A 7794-nucleotide genomic window follows, 5' to 3' on the forward strand; every position below is an offset into this window, starting at 1 on the left:
CACTTTCAAGGAGCTATGAACCTGCACTCCAGGGTCTCTTTGTTCAGCAACACTCCCCAGGACCTTACCATTAAGTGTATAAGTCCTGCTCTGATTTGCCTTTCCAAAATGCAGCACCTCACATTTATCTAAATTAAACTCCATCTGCCACTCCTCAGCCCATTGTCCCAAATAATCAATATCCCATTGTACTCTGAGGTAACCTTCTTCGCTGTCCACTACACGTGTGGGCGGCACGGTGGCACAGTGGTTAGCACTACTGCCTCACAGCGCCAGAGACCCGGGTTCAATTCCCGCCTCCGGTGACTGACTGTGTGGAGTTTGCACATTCTCCCCATGACTGCGTGGGTTTCCTCCGGGTGCTCCGGTTTCCTCCCACAGTTCAAAGATGTGCAGGTCAGGTGAATTGGCCATGCTAAATTGCCCGTAGTGTTAGGTAAGGGGTAGATGTAGGAGTATGGGTGGGTTGCGCTTCGGCAGGGCGGTGTGGACTTGTTGGGCCGAAGGGCCTGTTTCCACACTGTAAGTAATCTAATCTAATCTAATCTACACCTCCAATTTTAGTGTCATCTGCAAACTTACTAACTATACCTCCTCTGTTCACAGCAGTGGATCCAGCATAGATTCTTATGGCACTTGACTGGTCACATGCCTCCAGTCTGAAAAACAACCTTCGACCACCACCCTCTGTCTTCTACGACGAGCTAATTCTGTATCTGAATGTCTAGTTCTCCTTGTATCCCATATGATCTAACCTTGCTAACCAGTCTACCATGAGGAACTTTGTCGAACACCTTACTGAAGTCCTTATTGAAGCATGTGCAGTTTTGGTTCCTTACTCAAGAAAGATGTTCTTGCTATAGAGGAAGTGTAGCGAAGATTTACCAGATTGATTCCTGTGAGGGTAGGACAGACGTACAGGTTGAATTGGTTCGGACTATACTCACTGGAGTTCAGAAGAATAGGCAAAGGTTAAAGGTTGGGATTCTACTCATTGGAACTTCGAAGAATGAGGTGATCTCATTCAACCACTTAAGATTCTTAAAGGGCTTGACAGAGTAAATCATGAGAGGATGCCCCCCCTCATGGGAGGATCTAGGATCAGAGAGTATAGTCTCAGAATGAAGGGGCACCAATTTAAGACCATGATAAGGAAGAATAGCTTCTTTCAGACAATTAAAAGCATTGGGATCACCTTGCCACACATATGCCAAGTAATGGCCATTTCTAATAGGATAGAATTAACCATCTCTGGTGGATATTCAGCAGCATGACCATCACTGAATTGCACACTATCAACATCCTGAGGATTATCATTGTCCAGAAACTCAATTGAATCATCCAGATAATTACTGTGGCTACAAGAGCAGGTCAGAAGCTTGGAATCTTGCAGCAAACAACTCATCTCCTGACTTTCCAAAGCCTGTCCACCATCTACAAGACACAAGTCAGGAGTGTGATGGAATACTCCCCGCTTCCCTTGGTGAATGCAGTTCCAACAACACTCGAGAAACATGAAACCATCCAAGACAATTCAACCCGCTTGATTGGCACCAAATCCACAAGCATCCACTCCCTACACCACCAATGCTCACTAGCAGCAATGTGTACCATCTACAAGAGGCTCTGCAGCAATTCATCAGGATTCCTCAGACAGCACTTTCCAGCCCCATGCCTGCTACCTTTTACTTGAAGAACAATGGCAACAGATACATTGAAACACCACCGTCTGCAGGCTCCCCTCAAAGTCACACGCCTTCCTGACGTGGAAAAATATTGCCGTTCCTTCACTGTTGCTGGGCCAATATCCTGGGATTCCCTCCCTAACGTGAATCTACCTACAGCTTGTGGAGTGCAATCATTCAAAGGCAATTCACTATCACCTTCTCAAGGGCAACAAGGGATGGGCAATAAATATGGTCTTAGCCAGCGAAGCTTACACCCTGTGAATGAATTTTTAGGAAACTTGTGTATACATGTTGTCTCATTCCTCCTTAAGCAAGTTAGACAACTGCAACCAGAAATGTTATGAATGAATTTGTCCAGGTGTGTCCCACAGTACTGAAGCAGTCATAGAGTCATAGAGGTGTACAGCATGGAAAGAGACCCTTCAGTCCAACCCATCCACACTGACCAGATATCCCACCCAATCTAGTCCCACCTGCCAGCACCCGGCCAATATCCCTCCAAAGCCTTCCTATTCATATACCCATCCAAATGCCTCTTAAAGGTTGCAATTGTATCAGCCTCCATCACATCCTCTGGCAGCTCATTCCATTCACATACCAACCTCTGTGTGAAAAAGTTGCCCCTTAGGTCTCTTTTATATCTTTCCCCTCTCACCCTAAACCTATGCCCTCTAGTTCTGGACCTTCCGATCCCAGGGAAAAGACTTTGCCTATTTATTCTATCCATGCCCCTCATAATTTTGTAAACCTCTATAAGGTCCCCCTTCAGCCTCCGACGCTCCAGGGAAAACAGCCCCAGCCTGTTCAGCCTCTCCCTGTAGCTCAGATCCTCCAACCCTGGCAACATCCTTGCAAATCTTTTCTGAACCCTTTCAAGTTTCACAACATCTTTCTGATAGGAAGGAGACCAGAATTGCATACAAAATTCCAAAAGTGGCCTAACCAATGTCCTGTACAGCCGCAACATGACCTCCCAACTCCTGTACTCAATATTCTGACCAGTAAAGGAAAGCATACCAAATGCCTTCTTCACTATCCTATCTACCTGTGACTCCACTTTCAAGGAGCTATGAACCTGTTCAGCAACACTCCCTAGGACCTTACCATTAAGTGTATAAGTCCTGCTAAGATTTGCTTTCCCAAAACGCATCACCTCACATTTAACTGAATTAAACTCCATCTGCCACTTCTCAGCCCATCTGGTCCAGATTCTGTTGTAATCTGATGTAACCTTCTTCACTGTCCACTACACCCCAATTTTGGTGTCATCTGCAAACTTACTAACTGTACCTCTTATGCTCGTATCCAAACCATTTATGTAAATGACAAAAAGTAGAAGGCCCAGCACCGATCCTTGTGGCACTCCACTGGTCACCCAGCAATTACTTCTCCAGTTCCCACAGAGTTCTCGGGTACACCTGATCAAGTCCTGGGGATTTATCCAACTTTATGCGTTTCAAGACATCCAGCACTTCCTCCTCTGTAATTTGGACATTTTGCAAGATGTCACCATCTATTTCCCTACAGTCTATATCTTCCTTTTCCACAGTAAATACTGATGCAAAATATTCATTTAGTATCTCCCCCATTTTCTGTGATTCCACACAAAGGCAGCCTTGCTGATCTTTGAGGGGCCCTATTCTCTCCCTAGTTATCCTTTTGTCCAGCCGTCCCTTTACCTGCGGACATCTGCCTCCAATCAGCTTTCGAACGTTCATGCCTAATAACCTTCAAAATTGGCCTTTCTCCAATTTAGAACTTCAACTTTTAGATCTGGTCCATCCTTTTCCATCACTATTTTAAAACAAATAGAATTATGGTCGCTGGCCCCAAAGTGCTCCCCCACTGACACCTCAGTCACCTGCCCTGCCTTATTTCCCAAGAGTAGGTCAAGTTTTGCACCTTCTCTAGTAGGTACATCCACATACTGAATCAGAAAATTGTCTTGTACATACTTATGAAATTTCTCTCCATCTAAACCTTTAACATTATGGCAGTCCCAGTTGATGTTTGGAAAGTTAAAATCCCCTACCATAACTACCCTATTATTCTTACAGATAGCTGAGATCTCCTTACAAGTTTGTTTCTCAATTTCCCTCTGACTATTGGGGGGGTCTATAATACAATCCCAATAAGGTGATCATCCCTTTCTTATTTCTCAGTTCCACCCAAAAAGTTTCCCTGGATGTATTTCCAGGAATATCCTCCCTCAGCACAGCTGTAATGCTATCCCTTACAAAAATGCCACTCCCCCTCCTTACATTGCCTCCCTTTCTATCCATCCTGTAGCATTTGTATCCTGGAACATTAAGCTGCCAGTCCTACCCATCCCTGAGCGATGTTTCCGTAATTGCTATGAGATCCCAGTTCCATGCTCCTATCCATATGCTGAGTTCATCTGCCTTCCCTGTTAGTTTAATTTATTAGTCCTACCTTGTCCCTGCCTGCCCTGACTGTTTGACTCGCTTCTGTTCTCAGCTGTACCCGTCTCAGATCGATCTCTTTCCTTGCTATCTCCCTGGGTCCCACCCCCCCATCTGTCGGTCCCCTCTCTATGTTGGACTCTGAAGCTGCTTTCTTCCTCTCTCTGCGGACAGCCAGTAGGTCTCTGCCTCTTGCTATGTTGTTCTTCGTGGAAGGCCTCAGACAATTCAACAGTGACCTTGGTCTACAGGTGAACCCTGTTTTTATACCTTTTTGGATTGTTTTCTAGAACTTTCTATAGCTCTGGCAATTCAGGAAGACTCACTTTATAGCTTGAAACATTGTCAATATTTGAATAACAAGCTACTACTTGTTTCTTTGATTTTGCAGGACCCAGTACCTGTCTGACCGGGCCTTCCTTTGTTTGGTGCCTACGTTGTTTGTTTATATCTGTCCTGAATAAATGTTGCCTTTAACATTATGCTAATATCATTCATCTGGCTGGTGTTTGCACTGTGTTTGGTTTTTGTGTTTTCAGAGTTTTACTTGGCCAATGTACCCAGCATCCTTTGCATACCCAACATTCCTGATGAAGGGCTTTTGCCTGAAATGTCGATTTTCCTGCTCCTTGGATGCTGCCTGACCTACTGTGCTTTTCTAGCACCACGGTCTTGACTCTAATCTCCAGCATCTGCAGTCCTCACTTTCGCCTATCCCTTGCTGTTTGGCCAAGTTAGCAATCTTGGCCAAAAAGCTACTACAGATAGCACCAGGAAGAAGCGATCTGTAATTCCAGACTGAGGGTCACAGTCACAAGCGACCTACCAATGTGTAAGAAACAAGGAATCTGGTGTGAGATATTTTACAAGTGGTGTGTTTTGGGTACGGCAGCAGTGGGGTATTTTGGGTCCCGGGCAAAAGTTGCTTTATTTTTCCTCAATTTACAAAGGAGTGGTATGGAATTAATAGGGCTATATTTGTACTCTGCATTTAAAATCTTTGAAAAAAGTTATAGCATAATCAGATAGCTTGGATCTATTTTTAACCTTTATTTCATTTGTCTTAAACTTCCATTTTATTGTTTAAGCAAAATCTGCAGCAATGTCAGGGAGTCCAGAACTAGAGGGCATAGGTTTAGGGCGAGAGAGGAAAGATATAAAAGAGACCTAAGGGGCAACTTTTTTATGCAGAGGGTGGTACGTGTATGGAATGAGCTGCCAGAGGATGTGGTGGAGGCTGGTACAATTGCAACATTTAAGAGGCATTTGGATGGGTATATGAGTAGGAAGGGTTTGGAGGGATATGGGCCGGGTGCTGGCAGGTGGGACTAGATTGGGTTGGGATATCTGGTCGGCCTGGACCGAAGGGCCTGTTTCCATGCTGTACACCTCTATGATTCTATGTGTTTCAGTGAGAGACCCATTCATTAAAACCTAAACAAATCCAAGTATGACATATCATGCCTGCTCTGAGTCTGGGATCTGATACGTCCAGTTATAACACTGGGATGGAATATTCGGGCTCATTGGAATTTTTAAACTAACTGGATTTAGGAGGGATCTTGTTAAACTAACAGCTACACAGGGGAAAAACATTTCTGTTGTGGTGAAGTTTGTTGCACAGAATTTGAAGATGGTTCAGAATTGTTTTCAATGGGATGTGGTATAGCACTGGCTGAGCCAGCATTTATTGCTCGTCCCCAACTGCCGTTGAGAAGGTGGTAATGATCTGCCTTCTTGAACCTCTGCAGTCTACATATCGTGGGTAGACCCATAATATTATTCAGACAAGAGCTCTAGGATTCTGCCCCAGCGATAGTGAGGCTGGTGAATAGCTCGGCAGGAAATTCGCAAATGCTGGTGTTCCCTGTATCGGCTGCCTTTGTCCTTCTAGTTGGAGTGGACATGGGTTTGGAAAGTCATAGGAATGTCAAATTCCTGTTTTAAATGTGAAAACTATACTAACAATGGCAACTGTTTTGGCTGCACTGAATTACGTAAAGCCATTTAAATGGGCTGTTGCAGCCAGAACAGGGGCTGTTGAATTGCAAGATTATGAAGTGGGGATTAAATAGCCTGCCAGTGATTTTTTTTTAAAGAAACTGACAGCATAGCAACTAAAACACGTAACTGTTAAAAAAGAGACATTAAGTCTTATGCTGCCTCTACACCATCTTGACTTGTACAGTACTCTTGTACAGTACAGGACAAAACTCTTATTTACATTGACCACAATCCTGGATGGCAGTTATAGGAAGGGGGAAAAGTCGCAGATACAGTCACATAGATGGGTTAACTCCAGGAAAGGTAAGAGAAGTAGGCAGCTAGTTCAGGAGTTTTCTGAGGCTATCCCCATTTCAAACAGATATGCTGTTTTGGAAAATGTAGGAATGATGGATTCTTAGGGGAATGTAACACGGAGAGCCAAGTTTCTGGTATTGAGACTGGCTCTAATGCAATGAAGGGTACATTGAGTTCCAAGATATCAACTATGTTAGGGGATTCTGTAGTCCGAGGTACAGACAGACGTTTCTGTGGCCAGCAGCAAAAAAGCAGAATGGTGTATTGTTTCCCTGGTGCCAGGATCAAGGATGTCTCAGAGGGGAGAGGGGCCAGCAAGAGGTCATTGTCCACATTGGAACCAACGACATAGGAAGGGAAAAGGTTGAGATTGTGAAGGGAGATTACAGAAAGTTAGGCAGAAATTTAAAAAGGAGGTCCTCAAGGGTAGTAATATCTGGATTACTCCCAGTGCTACGAGCTAGTGAGGGTAGGAATAGGAGGATAGAGCAGATGAATGCATGGCTGAGGAGCTGGTGTATGAGAGAAGGATTCACATTTTTGGATCATCGGAATCTCTTTTGGGGTAGAAGTGACCTGTACAAGAAGGACGGATTGCACCGAAATTGGAAAGGGACTAATATACTGGCAGGGAAATTTGCTAGAGCTGCTCGGGAGGATTTAAACTAGTAAGGTGGGGGGGGGGGGTGGGAACCAGGGAGATAGTGAGGAAAGAGATCAATCTGAGACTGATACAGTTGAGAACAGAAGTGAGTCAAACCGTCAGGGAAAAGGTAGGACTAATAAATTAAACTGCATTTATTTCAATGCAAGGGGCCTAACAGGGAAGGCAGATGAACTCAGGGCATGGTTAAGAACATGGGACTGGGATATCATAGCAATTACAGAAACATGGCTCAGGGATGGGCAGGACTGGCAGCTTAATGTTCCAGGATATAAATGCTACAAGAAGGATAGAAAGGGAGGCAAGAGAGGAGGGGCAGTGGCATTTTTGATAAGGGATAGCATTACAGCTGTGCTGAGGGAGGATATTCCTGGAAATACATCCAGGGAAGTTATTTGGGTGGAACTGAGAAATAAGAAAGGGATGATCACCTTATTGGGATTGTATTATAGACTCCCAAATAGTCAGAAGGAAATTGAGAAACAAACTTGTAAGGAGATCTCAGTTATCTGTAAAAATAATAGGGTGGTTATGGTAGGGGATTTTAACTTTCCAAACATCAACTGGGACTGCCATAGTTAAAGGGTTTAGATGGAGAGGAATTTGTTAAGTGTGTACAAGAAAATTTTCTGATTCAGTATGTGGATGTACCTACTGGAGAAGGTGCAAAACTTGACCTCCTCTTGGGAAATAAGGCAGGGCAGGTGACTGAAGTGTC

This window comes from Chiloscyllium plagiosum, unplaced genomic scaffold (assembly GCF_037043375.1).
Source record: "Chiloscyllium plagiosum isolate Xiang-an unplaced genomic scaffold, Cpla_swu_hap1 HiC_scaffold_15, whole genome shotgun sequence".
Lineage (NCBI taxonomy): Eukaryota > Metazoa > Chordata > Chondrichthyes > Orectolobiformes > Hemiscylliidae > Chiloscyllium > Chiloscyllium plagiosum.